Genomic DNA, 17,485 nt, shown 5'->3' with positions numbered 1-17,485 from the left:
TCTCTCTCTATATATATATACACACGTATATATATATATACGTCTCTACTAAAAATACAAAAAATCAGCCAGGCGTGGTGGTGTGTGCCTGTAATTCCAGCTACTCGGGAGACTGAGGCAGGAGAATCACTTGAACCCAGTAGGTGGAGGTTGCAGTGAGCCGAGATCGCGTCATTGCACTCCAGCCTGGGCAACAAGAGCAAAACTTCGTCTCAAAAAAAAAAGAAAAAAATTTCAGATATTTTGTTTTTATCTTAGTAAATTTGCTTTTATTGGTTGGTAATCTGTTACCAAAAGGAACATTTTGTTAACTATTACTACCATTGTATTCACTGTATCTGATATTTTTTGCCTTGGCTTGTTTTCCAATATCTGTTAAAAGCAAAAATTCTGTAATAACATTTGACTGGGACGTTAGGAGCTGGAGTTAAAGTACTGAAATATCTTACGTCTTTTTTGGAGAAAAATACTGTGGAACATTTTTCCTGTGCTTTATTTTGTATTTACAGCTATAGCTTAAACTAGAAAATAGAAAGAAAATGTCTAAAACAAAACAAATAAAAAAAGATTGAGTCCAAAAGACAGCAATTTATATTTACCTTAGAAATTGCTAATTTCCTTTTAGGATTTCACCAGTTTTTATGGTGCTTAGATAATTTTAGCTGTCCTTTAGAGAAATAGATAAAACTCTTAGAGAAAAAAGATCAATTTGCCTCTCCTATATTTTAATTGCTAGTGTTAATAATTAAGGGAATATGTTCATTGTTGGAGATTATTTAGGTGCCACAGCCCTTGGGGTTTGTTTTAGGAAATTAAGTACAATATTGTGATGTTATAAACAGGATTTTATTTTAATATATACAGTGTTAATATTTTTTAATCAATACTATTTTTATGATCCATTATGTAGAAATGAGTGCTTCACTCTTTTGATTACAATCAATTCTATTGTGATAATACTGTTATTTATGGAAACTTTATAGAGTCCAGTGCTACAACAAAGGTCTTGTTTTGTTTTCTATTTGTAATAGAATCTTAGAGTTGAAAAGGACTTTAGAGATCACCCTACCTTCCTTCTTAGTGTTGAATCTCTTCTATAGAGTCCTAGGTAGATTACCACTGATGGTTTCACTGAATACCTCCAAAAAGCACTCTGCTTTTTCTAGAAGCTCCTTGTCACTCCTGGAGAGCACTAGCTTTTGCGGGTCCTCCACATCTCCTTTTCTCCCCCTCTCTGCAAACACACAAACAAAACACTACTTTGTGGCTTCTACATGTTGGTCTTCTTTCTGTTTTCTAATCTAGAGCATTTGCGATGAACTCAAATCAATACTAACACAGCCTAAACTTAGATTTTGAAAGTGCTTTGACATCTTTTTGAATTTTCAGAGATTCTAAGCAGGTGGGAAATTGGAATTGTACCCATGGTTAATGATTAAGTCAAAATGAAAGAAGTTAGGAGGGATAAACTATAAAGTCAAGCTCATGAATCTAATAACATCCTTTGCTGTTTGCTATAGGAATAGTTTTCCTTTAAATGTAATCAAATGAGAAGTGTAGAACTTTCAAGTCAGAAATGACCATAAATTTGGAGTTCAAATTCCTCTTTCTATGGTTGGAACAACTGTAGCCCAAGTATTTTTTTTTTTTTTTTTTTTTTTTTTTTTGAGGCGGAGTCTCGCTCTGTCGCCCAGGCTGGAGTGCAGTGGCGCGATCTCGGCTCACTGCAAGCTCCGCCTCCCGGGTTCACGCCATTCTCCTGCCTCAGCCTCCCGAGTAGCTGGGACTACAGGCGCCGCCACCGCGCCCGGCTAATTTTTTTGTATTTTTAGTGGAGACGGGGTTTCATTGTGTTAGCCAGGATGGTCTCGATCTCCTGACCTCGTGATCCGCCCGTCTCGGCCTCCCAAAGTGCTGGGATTACAGGCTTGAGCCACCGCGCCCGGCCCCAAGTATTTTTTAATGTTCCCTAAGTGTCCATGGACTACTGGGGGTCTCAGTGGCCTATGAAATTTTCCACAGACAGTGTGAAGACTTCAGGGGGAAAAATGGAACAATTTTGTTCATATACATTTTGTAAATTTTGAAATTTAACATTTTCACAGGAATCTTTTGTATCTCAATAAGTATGATATTCTTAAAAATGTGCATGTATGATAAGAATTGTGCTAGTCAGTTCATCAAGTGAGGCATATTTACACACAATGTGCATGTTATCCACGTGCTAAGTTTGTCTTTCTATAATCATTATTATATATTGTCATATATTTAATTCATAAAAATGAATAAATGGATCAAAAGTGATAAATACAGCCATACAAAGGCTCCAGATCTGTGTCACTATAAAATGTGACTCATGGCCTGAGACAAATAAATTAGTAACTGTGATAATTTCACACAGGCAGTTGGAATAAAAGAGGGTGAACCAGAAGTATAAAAAGGCTGGATGCAGTGGCTCATGCCTGTAATCCCAGCACTTTGGGAGGCCACGTTGGGAGGATTGCTGGAGGCCAGAAGTTTGAGACCAGCCTGGGCAACATAGTGAGACCTCATATCTACAAAAAATAAAAAAAAATTAACTGGGTGTGGTGGTGTATGCCTGTAGTCCCAGCTACTCCAGAGGTTGAGGCAGGAGGAATACTTGAGCCCAGGAGTTTGAGGTTGCAGTTAGTTATGATTATGCTACTACACTCCAACCTGAGCCTGGGTGACAGAGTGAGACCCTATCTCAATAAATAAATAAATAATTTAAATATTTGAATATTAGATTTAATAAGACTGGCAGTCCATTTGCTCCTAATTCCTGGCGCATTATCAATTATGAAACTTTTATATAGTGGCATAAAGCCATTGATGTATTTCAAGAAAAATAGCAATTTTGTTGGTATACCAATAGAAAATGCCAAGAACAATGGTAAAATAATGTTTCCAGGACAAAATTGCTAGTTTAAGGAGAGGACAGATATACAAATGCTTTATTGAAAGCTTCAATCCTTATAGAAAAAGTAAGTATAAATTACACTATTATTAAAGTTTTAAATGCACTTATGATAGTAAAGATAATTATTATGATCAGAAGTAAAGCAGAAAGAACAATTAACAGAATCCCTTTGTCAGCTGGGCACGGTGGCTCACGCCTGTAATTCCAGCACTTTGGGAGGCCGAGGCAGGTGGATCACCTGAGGTCAGGAGTTCAAAATCAGCCTGGCCAACAAGGTGAAACCCCGTCTCTACTAAAAATACAAAAAATTAGCCAGGCGTGGTGGCACGTACCTGTAATCCCAGCTACTCAGGAGGCTGAGGCAGGAGAATCGCTTGAATCTGGGAGGTGGAGGTTGCAGGGAGCCGAGATTATGCCACTGCACTCCAGCCTGGGCAACAGAGTAAGACTCTGTCTCAGACAAAAAACAAAAACAAAAACAATCCCTTCGTCACCCGATAACGTTGGATATTGTATCAGCAGCATATAATATGGAAGAACAATTACTGTCTGGAGAGTGCTAGCAGATATTTCACTTTATGGTTGAGTGAAATTTGTTTCAGTATATGTGAGGGACATAAAAGAAGGGAGAAATGTGTGAGGTTGCTTGTTTTGTTTATACTGAAATACCAAGCTTCAGAGAAAGTTTTTTCTATTAACATGACAATGACTGTAAATTTTATCATGGAGAATGGAAAAGGCTCATTGGTTTAGTACCCACAAAATTTTATGTGTAGCAGGGAAGGGCATCTCAAAGTTAATGAGAGAATCCACACATTGATTCTGTCACAGAAAAGAGTAGGTGGTTGATTTAATGTTCAGGAAAATTGAAAAAAATTGCAAATATAACTAAATGACGACCACTGAAATTGCATACTTTCAGAAATATATAGAGAAATGAGTAGGAAGGAAAAGTCTGCTTTTCTGGGGAAAGATGCTCACACACATTTTAAAAAAGGATTTGAGTCTTTCCTAGGGGCTGATGACTTTCTGTACTCATCAGAGACAGAAATCAATGACATATTAGTAGGCATATTTAAAAATCATATTGAACCTCTATGACGGAACATGAAAAGGGTAAATTACAGAAGAAAGCTATGGCCAGTGCTGTTAATTGACTATCCAATAGTTATTCTTTCCTTTCCCCTCGCTGACAGAGCCATCGTTTGATCAGGGCAGCTCCAAGAGGTGCATAGCAACTGTTTGAGGTGGAACGACATACACAGACTGTATACAACAAAATCATCCTAACCATTTGCCCTTGTCCTGGATCTAAGATAATGATAGTAATTCCATTCCCCTTTGCTTGCAGATACTGGTGGTCATGTGACACTGTTCTGGCAATGAGATACAGGGTGAGGTATTTGGGGCCTCTAGGAAAGCCTAAGGATGAAAAGCTAATGTACTAAGGATAATAGAAGAAAGATAAAGAGTCTCCATTCTTGATAATACCCCTGAGCCACTGAACCAAGCCCAGAACAACCTCTGGAAGAACTGCTTGTTATATGAGAAAAATAAACCACTCTTTGTTTAAGCCAGCCTTATTGAGTATTTATTACTTGCAGCCAAAACCCTTTTTTAACAGATACATAAGTGTACCAATTATTTAGGAGGAAAATACTTGCCCAACTGTCTAAATGGAGCAGTTATTATCTATTAATTTTGATGTTTTTATTCCCGAATTTTTCTGTATGTATCATGGTACGTAAAATTAGGTTCATCCTATATCGACATACAGTGGGCAGCTGGGGAGCTGAGACTTTTATTACTGTATCTGGCACTGCTATGTTGTAAGTGGAGAAAGCAAGTCAATATGAAGTAATTTTGTCATAAGGTCAGAATCATTTGAGTAATCTTCCTTTTTTATTATAAGGCAAGATATTTACATTGCTCTACCCGAAGTTTGTAACCACACATTTTTTTTCTCTCTTAGGATGTCTCTTCATCCTGACAATTCCACAATGTGGAGCATGTAGAGAGAGTGTACTGCTTTGCCTAAGAATTCCAGAGCCTCTCTGACAGGGAAGGTATCAAGGCCCCAACTTTTTTTTCCTGAGACTCAAGTTAGGGAAATCTGTTGGGATAGACTGAGGTAGCTCAGACCAAAGCACAGTTGTAAGGAAAGGTAACAAAGCCAGTGGAGTAAAATGACCAGATGCTTAAAATTGACAGAAGCAATGCCTGGGGCCAGAATTAAGAAGAAAACAAAGGGGGATGGTGGTAGACCCTAGAACCTGACCTTCCCAGCCCTCCTGGGAGCTCATGTATACCTGGGGAAATAGCTGTGTAAATGAATCAAAATTTCTGTAACCTTGAGAACCCTGGCCAGGTTGGTGTGGAGCCATTTTGATCTGAAAAAACACTAAAGAATGAGTATTCTTCTCAAGAACAAACACAACAAAGGCAGGAGTCTTACAAAGGGAATCTGCCGAGTGACTCCTTTTCTGGATTTTTAAAACGCTTTTCTATCCGTATAGGACTAAAGTTTTTGATATAAGTTCATCTGCTAGCTAGATATAAGACCTTGGATAATTTGATGAACTACTCTGGGTCTGTTTTTCTTCAAGTGTAAAATGATGACTCACTGAAGTTTCTCCTGAAATTTTGAAATGAGGAATGCGATACATTTAATATATGGCTTTTTATTGAAAAGTTCTAAAATACAACAGTAAGATTGAGCTGTTGACTTGGTTAGCATGTACTAAGTTGCCATTTAGGACTGAATGGCACAGAACTACAAATGCCTATATTTAATATTTTTAAAAGTTCACAGCATAAACTAGTGTTTAAATTTTGCTTTTGTTTGGTGAGAAATAGCTTGATATGACATATTCCATACAGCCTATCTTTTGAAAGTATTTACTTTTTTTTTTTTTTAAAGAGAATTTTGCCTGGTCATAGATTTATGGTTCTCAATTAATATTATAGCACAATTTGTATCCTATTTCATCCATTTCTGTACACACTCCCTCTAGTGGTTCAAGCTACTTATTTATTGAAGATTCCAGAGTCAGTTTCTAGCTGTCCTGTTCTGATGCTTAAATTTGTTCTCTCATAGCCTTTCCTCATCTATTCAGAACCAATATTGCTTTTAAATACATTATTTAAGAAGAGACAAGGAAAAAAAGATGGGAGGGATGATTTTTGTGCCATTTCAGGATGACAGAAAAGGAAACAAGGTAATCAATGAATTCAGCTGAAATTTATTTATCTGTATCTGTAAAGCACTAAGCTAGACAAAGAACAGTAGGATGGTCTGTGTCCTCAGGGAGCTGACAGTCTAGGTGGGGCTTTGTTTTGCCTATCATTTTTTCTTCTGTGTGGCATGTAGTTTATGGGCCATTGGAAGAGATGTGGGGCTGGCCTGGTAGGGTTTCACACTGGCACCATGGCCATGGGTTTTGGTAGCTGGCTTCTCTCCTCACTAGCATCCTCTGAGATATTTGTGATCCCAGATGGTTTCTAGTCCCATAGTCTACGCTGCCCTCCACAGGGGAGTCCTTTCAGCATGCCCATGAGACCCCTGGGGATTTTCTGGCCTTACTCTCAGTATTTCCTTATCCCTCTGGGGAAAGGGGAATGAGGACCCTGGGAAACTTCCTGTTGCTTTACTGTGACACTCTGGGGCCATAAAAATTTTTGTTGGAGGCCTGTGTCATCCTGTGATGGCGTTATTTCCAGTTTACTGCTCTTTGTAGATTCAGCCTTGATGGGTGTAGGTGGGGAACATGTTCCATATCTCCTTCCAAAGGGCTCCCATACTTAACTGTCTTGCATTTCCCTCTGGATTTCCTTCCTTCTTCAATTCTGAGGACCAAATTGAGGCAAGGGGTGAAGAATCACACAAACTTTCTGCGAAGACTTTTGACTAAGCTTGGCGTGGTGGCTCACACCTGTAATCCCAGCATTTTGGGAGGCCAAGGCAGGCGGATCACTGTGTGGCAGGCAGATCACTGTGTGGCTAACACAGTGAAACCCCATCTCTACTAAAAATACAAAAAATTAGCCGGGTGTGGTGGTGGGCGCCTGTAGTCCCAGCTACTGGGGAGGCTGAGGCAGGAGAATGGCATGAACTCAGGAGGCAGAGCTTGCAGTGAGTAGAGATCACACCACTGCACTCCAGCCTGGGCGACAGAGCGAGACTCCTTTTCAAAAAAAAAAAAAAGACTTTTGACTAAAAGACCCAAATTAGTGTCTGTTCCTAGTTCCTTCCTGAAACTTCCCTCTTGCCCCCTTGGAGCAGTGCTAGTGTCAAGTCTCATGGCCTGGGTAGGGAGGGTGTTAGGAAAAACGTATCAATTATTTCCTTCCTTGTCCCAAGACAATGGATGTTCCAGTAAGAGGGATGTTAGCTTTGTCAAAGCTGCACAAAGGTTAAGAAGGTTAAGAAGAACGAGAGGGAAAGTGGGAAATGATGTTCCATTTTGAGATTATGAAGCCATTAGAATCCTTAAGAAATAAATCTCCAGCCTCTGGGGATGGAGGAGGAGTGGCAAGAAGGCAGGGAGTACAAGCAATGGGCGAGGAGACCCACACTTATTGAGCACTTATTATGAACTAAGTAAGCATTTTAGGTTTTAGCTGCTTGGATGAATTAACTCATTTAGTCATAAAAACAAACCTATTCCCTCCCGCCTATGTTACAGATGAAAAAGCTGAGGCACAGACAGGTTCAGTGATTTGTCCAAGGACACACAGCTGGTAAAGGGAAGGGGAAGCCTGATTCCCGATCCCTACCTGCGGCTGCAGTTGTTGGAGACCTGGTGGCAAAAGATCAGAGTACTAGCTCAAGAGGAGAGAAGAACCCAGAGATGTATTTTAGAATAAGAATACTTGAAGAACTGTGGAGTGGAGAAGGAACTGGTGGAGTGGGAAGAAAACCTACATTAATAAATATTCATTAACTTACTAACATACAAGAGATAAAGAAAATAAGATATGATAGAAACATCAGGTGTGAGACAAGACCAAGGAAGGAAGGAAGGAAGCCTGGGTACGGTGTAAAGATGCCTCTCCCTCTGAGACAGCTACAAGGACACATCTGAGTGAAGGTGCTGGGCAGCTCTGGGCTTTGAGGAGGGTGTCGGGACAGCAGAAGGAGGAGGCTAGGAACCACGCATGAGGTGGCTGATCTCAATGTGTACTGATCAAATGGGTTGAGAGTGAGAAAACTGAGAATCTTAAGGCTATGAAAGCTTTCTGCAGTAGCTTCTTTAAAATTTTTTAATAATATTTTTATTTCTAGAAAAGGTGTGTCACTATGTTGCCCAGGCTGGATTTGAACTCCTGGGCTTATGTGATCCTCTGGTCTCAGCCTTCTGGAGAGCTGGGACTATGGGTGCGTGCCACCACACCTAGCTCTGGAGTAGCTGCTGTGAGAAATGCAGTAAGGAGTCAAACAGAAAGCAGGGGAAAAATTGGCCAAGTCATGTTGAAGTTTTTCTTCTTACTCTATGACGTCCTAGACACTATACTATGTATACTATATATAATTGTTTCCTATTAGCCTTGCATAATAAAGATTATTACCCTGATTTGACTGAGGAGGAAAGTGACAAGCAGAGAATTTAATAATTTGCTCATGGTTATTCAGCTGGTAAGTGGTGGAACTTATACTCAGATTTAGAGGTTATGACACTCAGGGGACTTTCCAGCTCAGTACAGGCAGCTGTGGCATAAGGCACCAAGAGAAGACACTTGAGGCTGTGAGGATGGATGAGATGGCCAGGGGCAGCCTGTAAGAGCCTGGAGATGAGAGCCTGCGTGTCGCCAAAGCCCAGGAGTGTCTCCTACACAACAGCAGAGTGAATGAGCCTGCAGTATGCCCCATCAACACACTTTGTGTCTTTCTCACGAGCGTCTTGGCGACTTGAGAACAGAAAAAGTAGATAAGAGGCAGCAGAGCTGGGGACTGATGTAGAGACAATGGCTAGGAGCGTAAGGCATCCTAGAGGGGAGTCCTGGCAACTTCAAGTCCTCTTGAAGTGTAATAATGTGTTATATCACTTCGGGTCAGTTGACATTCAGCACCTGATGTGATTTGGCTGTGTCCCCATCCAAAATCTCATCCTGAATTATAATCCCTATAATCCCCACAATTCCCGTGTGTCAAGGGGGAAACAGGTGGAGGTAACTGAATCATGGGAGCAGTTTCCCCCTTGCTGTTCTCATGATAGTGAGTTCTCATGAGATCTGATGTTTTTTATAACTGTTTGGTAGTTAGTTCCTTCTGCATTCATACTCTTTCCTGCCACCTTGTGAGGAAGGTGCTTGCTTCCCCTTTGCCTTCTGCCATGATTATAAGTTTCCTCAGGCCTTCCCAGCCATGCTGAACTGTGAGTTGATTAAGCCTCTTTCCTTTATAAATTACCCAGTCTCTGGCAGTTTTTTATAGCAGTGTGAAAACGGACTAATATAGCACCTTTGAACTTTAAACCTTTGGTCTAAATTTTTTCATTGTGTAAAGAAAAGTCTTGATGGTTTTGATTCCTTTCTCTGAATTTTTTCAACCTCCTTTGATAGCACACCGCAGAGTGGGACAGCATAGGTTTAGTAGCCGTGTACATTCTTAGTGGCAAAGTCTAAATCTTCAGAACTGGTTGGGAGTATGTTTTTCTAAAAATTCTGTTGTTGATGTCTATTTTCTTCTCACGGCCATGTAGATGAATACATTCTCACCCTTTATTTTACCTTTCTAAACAAAATAAAATATGATATCTGTTCAAAAACATTTAATAAGGAAAGGGAAAAGCCAGTTTGAAAAAAAGGTCAGCAAGACGCAGGAAAATGTGATATTTGCTGAAAGCTCCTGTCAGAAGAGTGTGAGTAATGTAGATGGGCCAAGAGAAATAAGATACAATTAGGATGAAATTTATTCCCCCACGTTTGCAAAAATGTGAGTTTATGAATCCTGAGAGGTAGGAGGCCAAATGAGATCTAATTGTGTCTTATTTAACTTGGCCTTTTGCGTGGATAATCCTTGGCTCTCTCTGCAAATATCACACTTTTGTCAAACTAACCGGACTCCAATATGTTTTTCTTTGTGTAAATGCAAAGTATTTTTTATCATTCAATAGTAACTCAACTAATAAAGTTTTCAACTTTAACTGGAGACTGTGCTCTAATGGAAACCATATTATCAGTGGAAAGAGTCCCATTACTTATGATCATATTCTAGTTCAAATAGTTCACACAGCAGGACATCTAAAGAGGCCCAAAAAATAGTCCAAGAAATATTACTTTTGCAAGTATTCACACACTCAATCCAAATATAATGTAAAAATAAGACACTAGGTTATCCAGATAAATAGATGTTTATGATTAGGAAAGAAAGTTTGAAATATTATCATTCACAAATATCTTCACTAAAGGGATATGAGAAGTGGGCAAAGAGTTGAACTAAAGAAAAATCCCAAACAGACACAGTTCTCAAACTAATTGTCTTAGGGTTTATATTGAAATATATAATATTTGCTGAAGAAGGTTTAACTTCCTAATTTTATTTTATTTTTTTGTCAGGGTGTCCATGAAATTCTTGAGGCCTTGGCTCAAGGTGACCAAGATTCTAGTCTAAACTGGGCCATCAACTCACAGAGTGCACTTAGGTAAATCACGTGTTCTCTCTGGACTCCATTCCCCACCTGAAAATGAATGTTTTGAACTAGATGATTGTCAGGTTCTTTTTCAACTCTAACCACATATAACTTGATTTGAGTTTGAGCCTTGGTGAACAATCTGAAGTTGAGTTAAAGTTGAAAGGAAAATATGTCTTGATGTGTTTAGTTATGTTCTTTTTTAGCTTTAAAAAATCTTTAGGAGAAGACCATTCCCTTAAGATACCATTGTGTCATGTCCTAGGAGAGCTGGAATTGACCTGGCTCCTTGTGGGAAATACTTCAGTGATGGATGGAAGCAGAGGGAGAAAGGACCAAAATGAAGCCAGGAGGGACAAGATGGCTGGAATGTTTGGTTCTGAGGATTCATCATTGTCCTTAATTCACGCGGACTGAACTCTCACTTGCCTGTCTTCCTGGGGGTTGTGTTAAGAACATCCCGCAGAAAAATATCAACAACGCGAGTGATCTTCACTGTGTTTGATGATTCATTGATTATAAAAGATGTTTTACCTGGGATAACAATGAGTGTGTATTCCTGGAGCCTAAACTCACTGACCTGGAAGGGGAGCCCTGAGAAGTGTGCTAAGCGGACAAAGGAAGCCTGGCTAGAGTTTATATTTGTCTAACTAGATAATTGAGTGAACTAAAAGGTCTTTTATTATCCTTATGTGGATTACATACTTTGTAGGATATCCATAGTCATTATTAAAACCATGTGTATCCCTGTCTCACTTCTGAGCACCTTCTCTGAAATCAATCCATATATGCTCAGGAATGCAAACCACACTCATTTCAGAGTCAGTGTAAACAAACATAATTAAGGAGGCAAATTTACTTCATAAGTTTTCTAACGCCTTCAGCATTAAATAGAAATGACTTCTGGCTGCTCCCATCTATTCATGTGTATAATTGTTAAGTTCAGATCTGATTTTCCTGGAAGAACAAGTTTGAATCTCAACAGGCTTGATCTAGTCTCCCACCTCCATGTTCCCCATAGTGACAGGTAATTCATGGAAATTACTGTCTCAGTATTTTAAATAAACCTCCTTTAGGCTGAAATCAAGATCATCTCATATAGAAAACAGTGTAGGTAAAACTCATATTTAAGAAATGGTACAGAGTGAGCAGAAATTTTCACAGAATTTTTGAGTCAGAAATATTTTTGTTATAGGGGAAAAAGGGACTTGCAGTTGTGCTCTTGATTATAAAAATAAAAGAAATCAAATAGCTTTGAAATGTTCCATTAAAACCTTATTTTAATATATTTTTGCCACAACATAAGGACCTGTGTAAACTAAGTAAAATTTCATGACTCACACTGAGTTGCATATTGTGTCATTTTCTTGTGTTCATTGCTATTTCTTTTCTTTTCTTTCTTTCTTTCTTTCTTTTTTTTTTTTTTTTTGAGACAGTCTCGCTTTGTTGCCAGGCTGGAGTGCAGTAGCACAATCTCGGCTCATCGCAACTTCTGCCTTCCAGGTTCAAGCAATTCTCCTGCCTCAGCCTCCCGAGTAGCTGGGATTACAGGCACATGCCACTGCGCCTGGCTAATTTTTATATTCTTAGTAGAGGTGGGGTTTCACCATGTTGGCTGGGCTGTTCTCAAATTCTTGACCTCATGATCCACCTGCATCAGCATCCCAAAGTGCTGGGATTACAGGCATGAGCCACGGTGCCTGTCCCCATTGCTATTTCTTAAAGCTAGAAATGCCCTACTTATTTCATGCTACTACAAAAGTGTGACCACAGTACTAATGCTTTCCTGTGGTCAGAGACATTTTAGGTACTTCTAAATACCTAAATATTTGTAATATATTCTACTTAATATATTCTAAAATATTCTTTTAGAAAATATTAATAAATTGATAAAATATGAAAGTGAAACCTATGGTAGTAATTTTTATGAAACCGTATTTTAGGATAATTTAAGAATATTGTATAACTCTTTTAACAGTCACTTATTTAATATTGTTGTTCATTATAGGTATAAAAATTCAACTAGTATGTCAATGTACTTTATATTTTACTTTAAAGGTATTAAAATATTTACAGTTAATTTTTGATCATACAAGCAGTAAATGAATACATTCTTAAAGTAAAAATTAAAACTCTGACAATATAGATACAATCCTTTTTGACTAGCACCTAGAAACTAGGTCTCCTTCCTAGATGATGTTTATACTACTATCTGCTTAGTGTACATCCTCCCAGATCATTGTCTGTACATATATAATTCCTGATAAAATATAGAGTATTTTGACATATATTTAATATAACTCGTATGAAATGGCTGTTATTCTATAGCTTGTTTTTCACTTAATAATATGTCTTGAGGAGTTTTCCCTGTTAGTACATATAATAAACTTAATTATTTTAACCTGTTGCTTGGTACTTTGTGATACAGCTATTACAAAATTTATTTTTCATTCTAATTTTGGTAGACATTTAGGCTGCTTTTATTTTTTACGATGACGAGGAATTCTGCAATGAATTGTTGTATGTCTCTTTACAACTGTGAAGTCTTAGGATGTGAGCAGCATCCTAAATGGTTTTGCGTTCTTCTGTGTAGCTTTGACACCAGCCAATTCTAAGTTCCTTAATGATATAGTTTGGCTGTGTCCCCACCCACATCTCATCTTAAATTGTGGCTCCCATAATTCCCACATGTTGCGAGAGGGATTCGGTGGGAGATAATTGAATCATAAGGGCAGTTTCCCCATACTGTTTTCGAGGCAGTGAATAAGTCTCATGAGATCTGATGGTTTAATAGAGTTCTGCCAATGAGATATAGAGAGAAGTCTACTGAGACTGGCTTCCTTTCACCAACAAAAAGACAAAGCCCTTCAAGGACAAGTCTTTAGGCCTAATTGCCTCATTTTTGCCTGGAACATGGATGTGATTTCTGGAGGTGCACCAGCCACTGCAGGGCCCTGTTCATGAAGGTATGCCAAGGATGCAGAGTGGGGAGACAGAAAGTTTCTGGTGAGGTTGGACTTGGTGGCTCCAACCTGGGCAACAGAACGAGACTCTGTTACAAAAAAAAAAAGAAGAAATTTCTAGTGGACCTTGGTACATCCACCCTGAAAAGCTGATTTTTTTGTGGTATTTTCTATTATTTGCTACAGAAAGTAATCCACGTATACTGAATGTCTTACTTCCCCTTTTTTCTCTTCCTCCTCCCCTCCCTTCCTTCCCTCTTCCCCTACTTCCCTCTTTTTCTTATTTATTTATTTATTTATTTATTTATTTATTTATTTATTTATTTATCTGAGATACAGTTTCACTCTGTCACCCAGGCTGGAGTGCAGTGGCACGATCTCGGCTCACTGCAATCTCTGCCTCCTGGGTTCAAGTGATTCTCTTGCCTCAGCCTCCTGGGTAGCTGGGATTACAGGCACTTGCCACCATGCCTGGCTAATTTTTTTATTTTTAGTAGAGTCAGGGTTTCACCATGTTGGCCAGGCTGGTTTCGAACTTCTGATCTCAAGTAATCCTCCTGCCTTGGCCTCCCAAAGTGCTGGGGTTACAGGCATGAGCCACCGTGCCCAGCACTTCTTTTTCTTATTTTTTTGACTTTAGGCAAGGCAGTGGCAACCTGAGATCAATTCAATACTTAGTGTTTGGTTTTAACTCTGTGCTTAAAGTGCAGCAAATATTTCTTTCTTTCTTTTTTTTTTTGAGATGGAATCTCAAGTCTTGCTCTTTCTCCCAGGCTGGAGTGAAGTGGCGAAATCTTGGCTCACTGTAACCTCTGCCCCTGGGGTTCAAGTGATTCTCCTGCCTCAGCCTCACGAGTAGCTAGAATTACAGGCGCCCCCACCATGCCCGGCTAATTTTTGTATTTTTAATAGAGGCAGGGTTTCGCCATGTTGGCCAGGCTGGTCTTGAATTCCTGACCTCAGGTGATCCACCTGCCTCAGCCTCCCAAAGTGCTGGGATTACAGGTGTGAGCCACTGTGCCCAGCCAAAGTGCAGCAATTATTTCAATGGGGAGGGGGCAAAGGATGGTAATGTGGTAGGGGATGAAAGAAACTGTTCCTGTTCTCCATTTTTTCTTTGCAGGTCCTAGGGATTATAATCCTTATCTATCCAGCCATCTTTGTATAATAATTTTAACAGGAAGGCCAATTATTTTCTTTAAAGATCTAGGAATGGAAGTTAAAAAATGAGTTCTAGGCCAGGCGTGGTGGCTCATGGCTGTAATCCCAGCATTTCTGGGAGGCTGAGGTGCACAGATCCCTTGAGCTCAAGATTTTGAGACCAGCCTGGGCAACATGGCAAAAACCCCGTCTCTACAAATAATATAACAATTAGCTGGCATGATGGTGCGTGTCTGTAGTCCCAGCTACTTGGGAGGCTGAGGCCAGAGGATCACTTGAGCCCGGGAGGTCAAGGCTGCAGTGAGCTGAGATCGCACCATTGCATTCTAACCTGGGTGACAGAGTGAGACCCTGTTTCAAAAAAAAAAAAAAGGAACAGAATCCTTCGTCTGGTTGGTAGTACATCTTTCCTCACTGGAATTTTGTGAGCAGCTATTTGATTACTTTGTGGTAAACATGAAAAACAACCTCCGCTTCTGAGAGGATTTCTGTCAAATGAGTTCTAAAGGCTTCTTTCTTGGAGGCAGAAATTCTGTATGAGAAGAAGTCATTTGAGTTTGTAAAGTTAACTTGGTTCCTCTGTGTGTGTGTGTGTGTGTGTGAAGCTGTCCTCATAAGCCGTGCAAGGACACTGAGGTAAGGATTGAGAGAAAAGAAGCAGCTAGAACTCATGGGGATGGGAGCCGATTCCTCTATGCTTTCAAGGCAGTAATCCTTATGTGTTTCTGACGAGGAAAACTCCAAGCTCCAACAGAAGGGAATGGCACTGTGCCTGGTTTCTCTTCTTTGGTTTATGTGATTAGAGGTTCTCGGTTTCTGGAGATGGAATCTGGACATTCCACCAGACATACTTCTGGGCAGCCATTTTTGTACCTCTCTCTACACTGCGCATTTGCTCCAGGATATCACAGAATAGTGTTCAGGCTGACAAATGCGGGCTCTTTACCTCAAGAGACTGATTTGGTCCTGGACCAAGTGCGTGGTCAGCTACTTGAATGAATACACTCTCATTCTCTGACTTTTCCTTGTGCTTGTCTTGGTTAAGGAAAATGTCTAAGAAGACACAGTATAGAAAATGCTTTGGTTTTCTCATGCATAAAAATTCTCTCTTATTTTGCACTTCAGACAACACATATTCGTGTTTTTCTACATAAGTTGTGGATATTGGGACAAAAAGGAAAAAGAAAAAATGGGCCTAAGCAGAGTGTAATAATAATGCTAGCAAAATACCAGTGCTATTATTTGAGCTCGCAGATTGTACCCTGCATAACTCTAGGGTGGGGCATTCACATAAGTTTTCCTGTGACTAATGTTCCTTAGAGCTATGCAACCCAGTGGCCCTGCAATCACAATAGCATTTACTATATGTTATGCACTATACTAAGAATATTGTACTTAATTAATCTTTACCACAATCCAGTCGGGTGCGGTGGCTCACACCTGTAATCCCAGCACTTTGGGAGGCCGTGGCGGGCAGATCACCTGAGATCAGGAGTTCAAGACCAGCCTGACCAACATGGAGAAACCCTGTCTCTACTAATAATACAAAATTAGCCGGGCATGGTGGTGCATGCCTGTAATCCCAGTTACTCAGGAGGCTGAGGCAGGAGAATCACTTGAACAACAGGGACAGAGGTTGTGGTGAGTTGAGATCGCACCATTGCACTCCAGCCTGGGAAACAAGAGCAAAACTCCATCTCAAAAAACAAAACAAAAGAAAACAAAGCAACAACAACAACAACAACAAACTTTACAACAATCCTAATATTCCCATTTTACAAATAAGGTAACTGAGGTGCAACAAAGTACAGGGTCAAAGAAGTGGCAGAACTGAGATTTGAGACCACATTTGGTTTCAGAGTTGGGGCTCATAACCACCACATCATACTGCCCCTAAACTACTTAGATCAGACCCAAAGAAACATTCTGCATTCACTTATTCATCACTCCAAGACGATTCTTCAGTTGTTCAGGGCATTGTGCTAGGTGCTGGAGTAAAATGGCTCAACAACCAAGTTGTGGGCCCAAAATAAGAACATTGCAGGATTGCCTTTTCCTGGGTTTTGAAACAGTGTGTTGTCATGAATTTTTGAGGGGACCTAAAGAAAGGAGATGGTCTGGCTGATTGTCAGGGTCCTTCTGAGGCACAGGAGTTATGCGGGGATATGATTCATGAAACACTAAATGCCCCTCGCTGCAAGACTCTTACAGTCCTGGATTCCAAAGTGGAAAAGCAGGACTCTTACCTTCTTCCTTGTCCATATCTTCCTCCTCTTTCTCTTCTAATAGTGTCTCTCTCTCCTTCTCCTTCTCCCATCTCTCTGTACCCATGTATTTTCGTCTTGTTGCCTGAATGGGAACTCAGAAGAATAACCCATATCTTCCCTATTAGAGAAATGTGTTAATTCAATCATCTCATTAAATTTATAAACAACAATGCTAAATGAGATAAATAAACATTTTACTTCTAAAGGTAGAGAGTCCAGTTGTATTTTATTAAACAAATTGAATGACCTAAACTCACTTTTTTAATGGTCAAGTAAGTCAGATATGAGCCAAATGAACTCACAGAGGAGGCAGTGTAGGAAAAGAATGGAAACATTTAAAGAGCCAAAAATCCATCTGTAATCACCATGTTCCTTGTGTGTTATAGTCACAGGCCAAAGAACTTCTCAGTGAACACATTTTTCCTCTTACGTTGATCTATATTGACAGCCACCCATGGACACTAATTTCTTAAGGGTAGACTGTGGCTTGAAAGAGGTGGAGGCAACCATGTACTATATTTC

General features: G+C 39.7%; 1 long non-coding RNA gene across 1 annotated transcript; it reads left to right on the top strand.

Moving 5' to 3' along the window:
* Window positions 1–8,907: 8,907 nt before the first annotated feature.
* Window positions 8,908–13,000, top strand: LOC144341244 (uncharacterized). The gene is made up of 3 exons (XR_013418125.1): window positions 8,908–9,315; window positions 10,499–10,584; window positions 10,838–13,000. It is a non-coding gene; the product is annotated as an uncharacterized LOC144341244 (long non-coding RNA).
* Window positions 13,001–17,485: the final 4,485 nt, after the last annotated feature.

The sequence above is a fragment of the Macaca mulatta genome, chromosome 6, assembly GCF_049350105.2.
Source record: "Macaca mulatta isolate MMU2019108-1 chromosome 6, T2T-MMU8v2.0, whole genome shotgun sequence".
NCBI classification, from domain to species: Eukaryota; Metazoa; Chordata; class Mammalia; order Primates; family Cercopithecidae; genus Macaca; species Macaca mulatta.
Note: the sequence above shows the minus strand (reverse complement) of the source record. Positions and strands in the feature narration are given on the sequence as shown.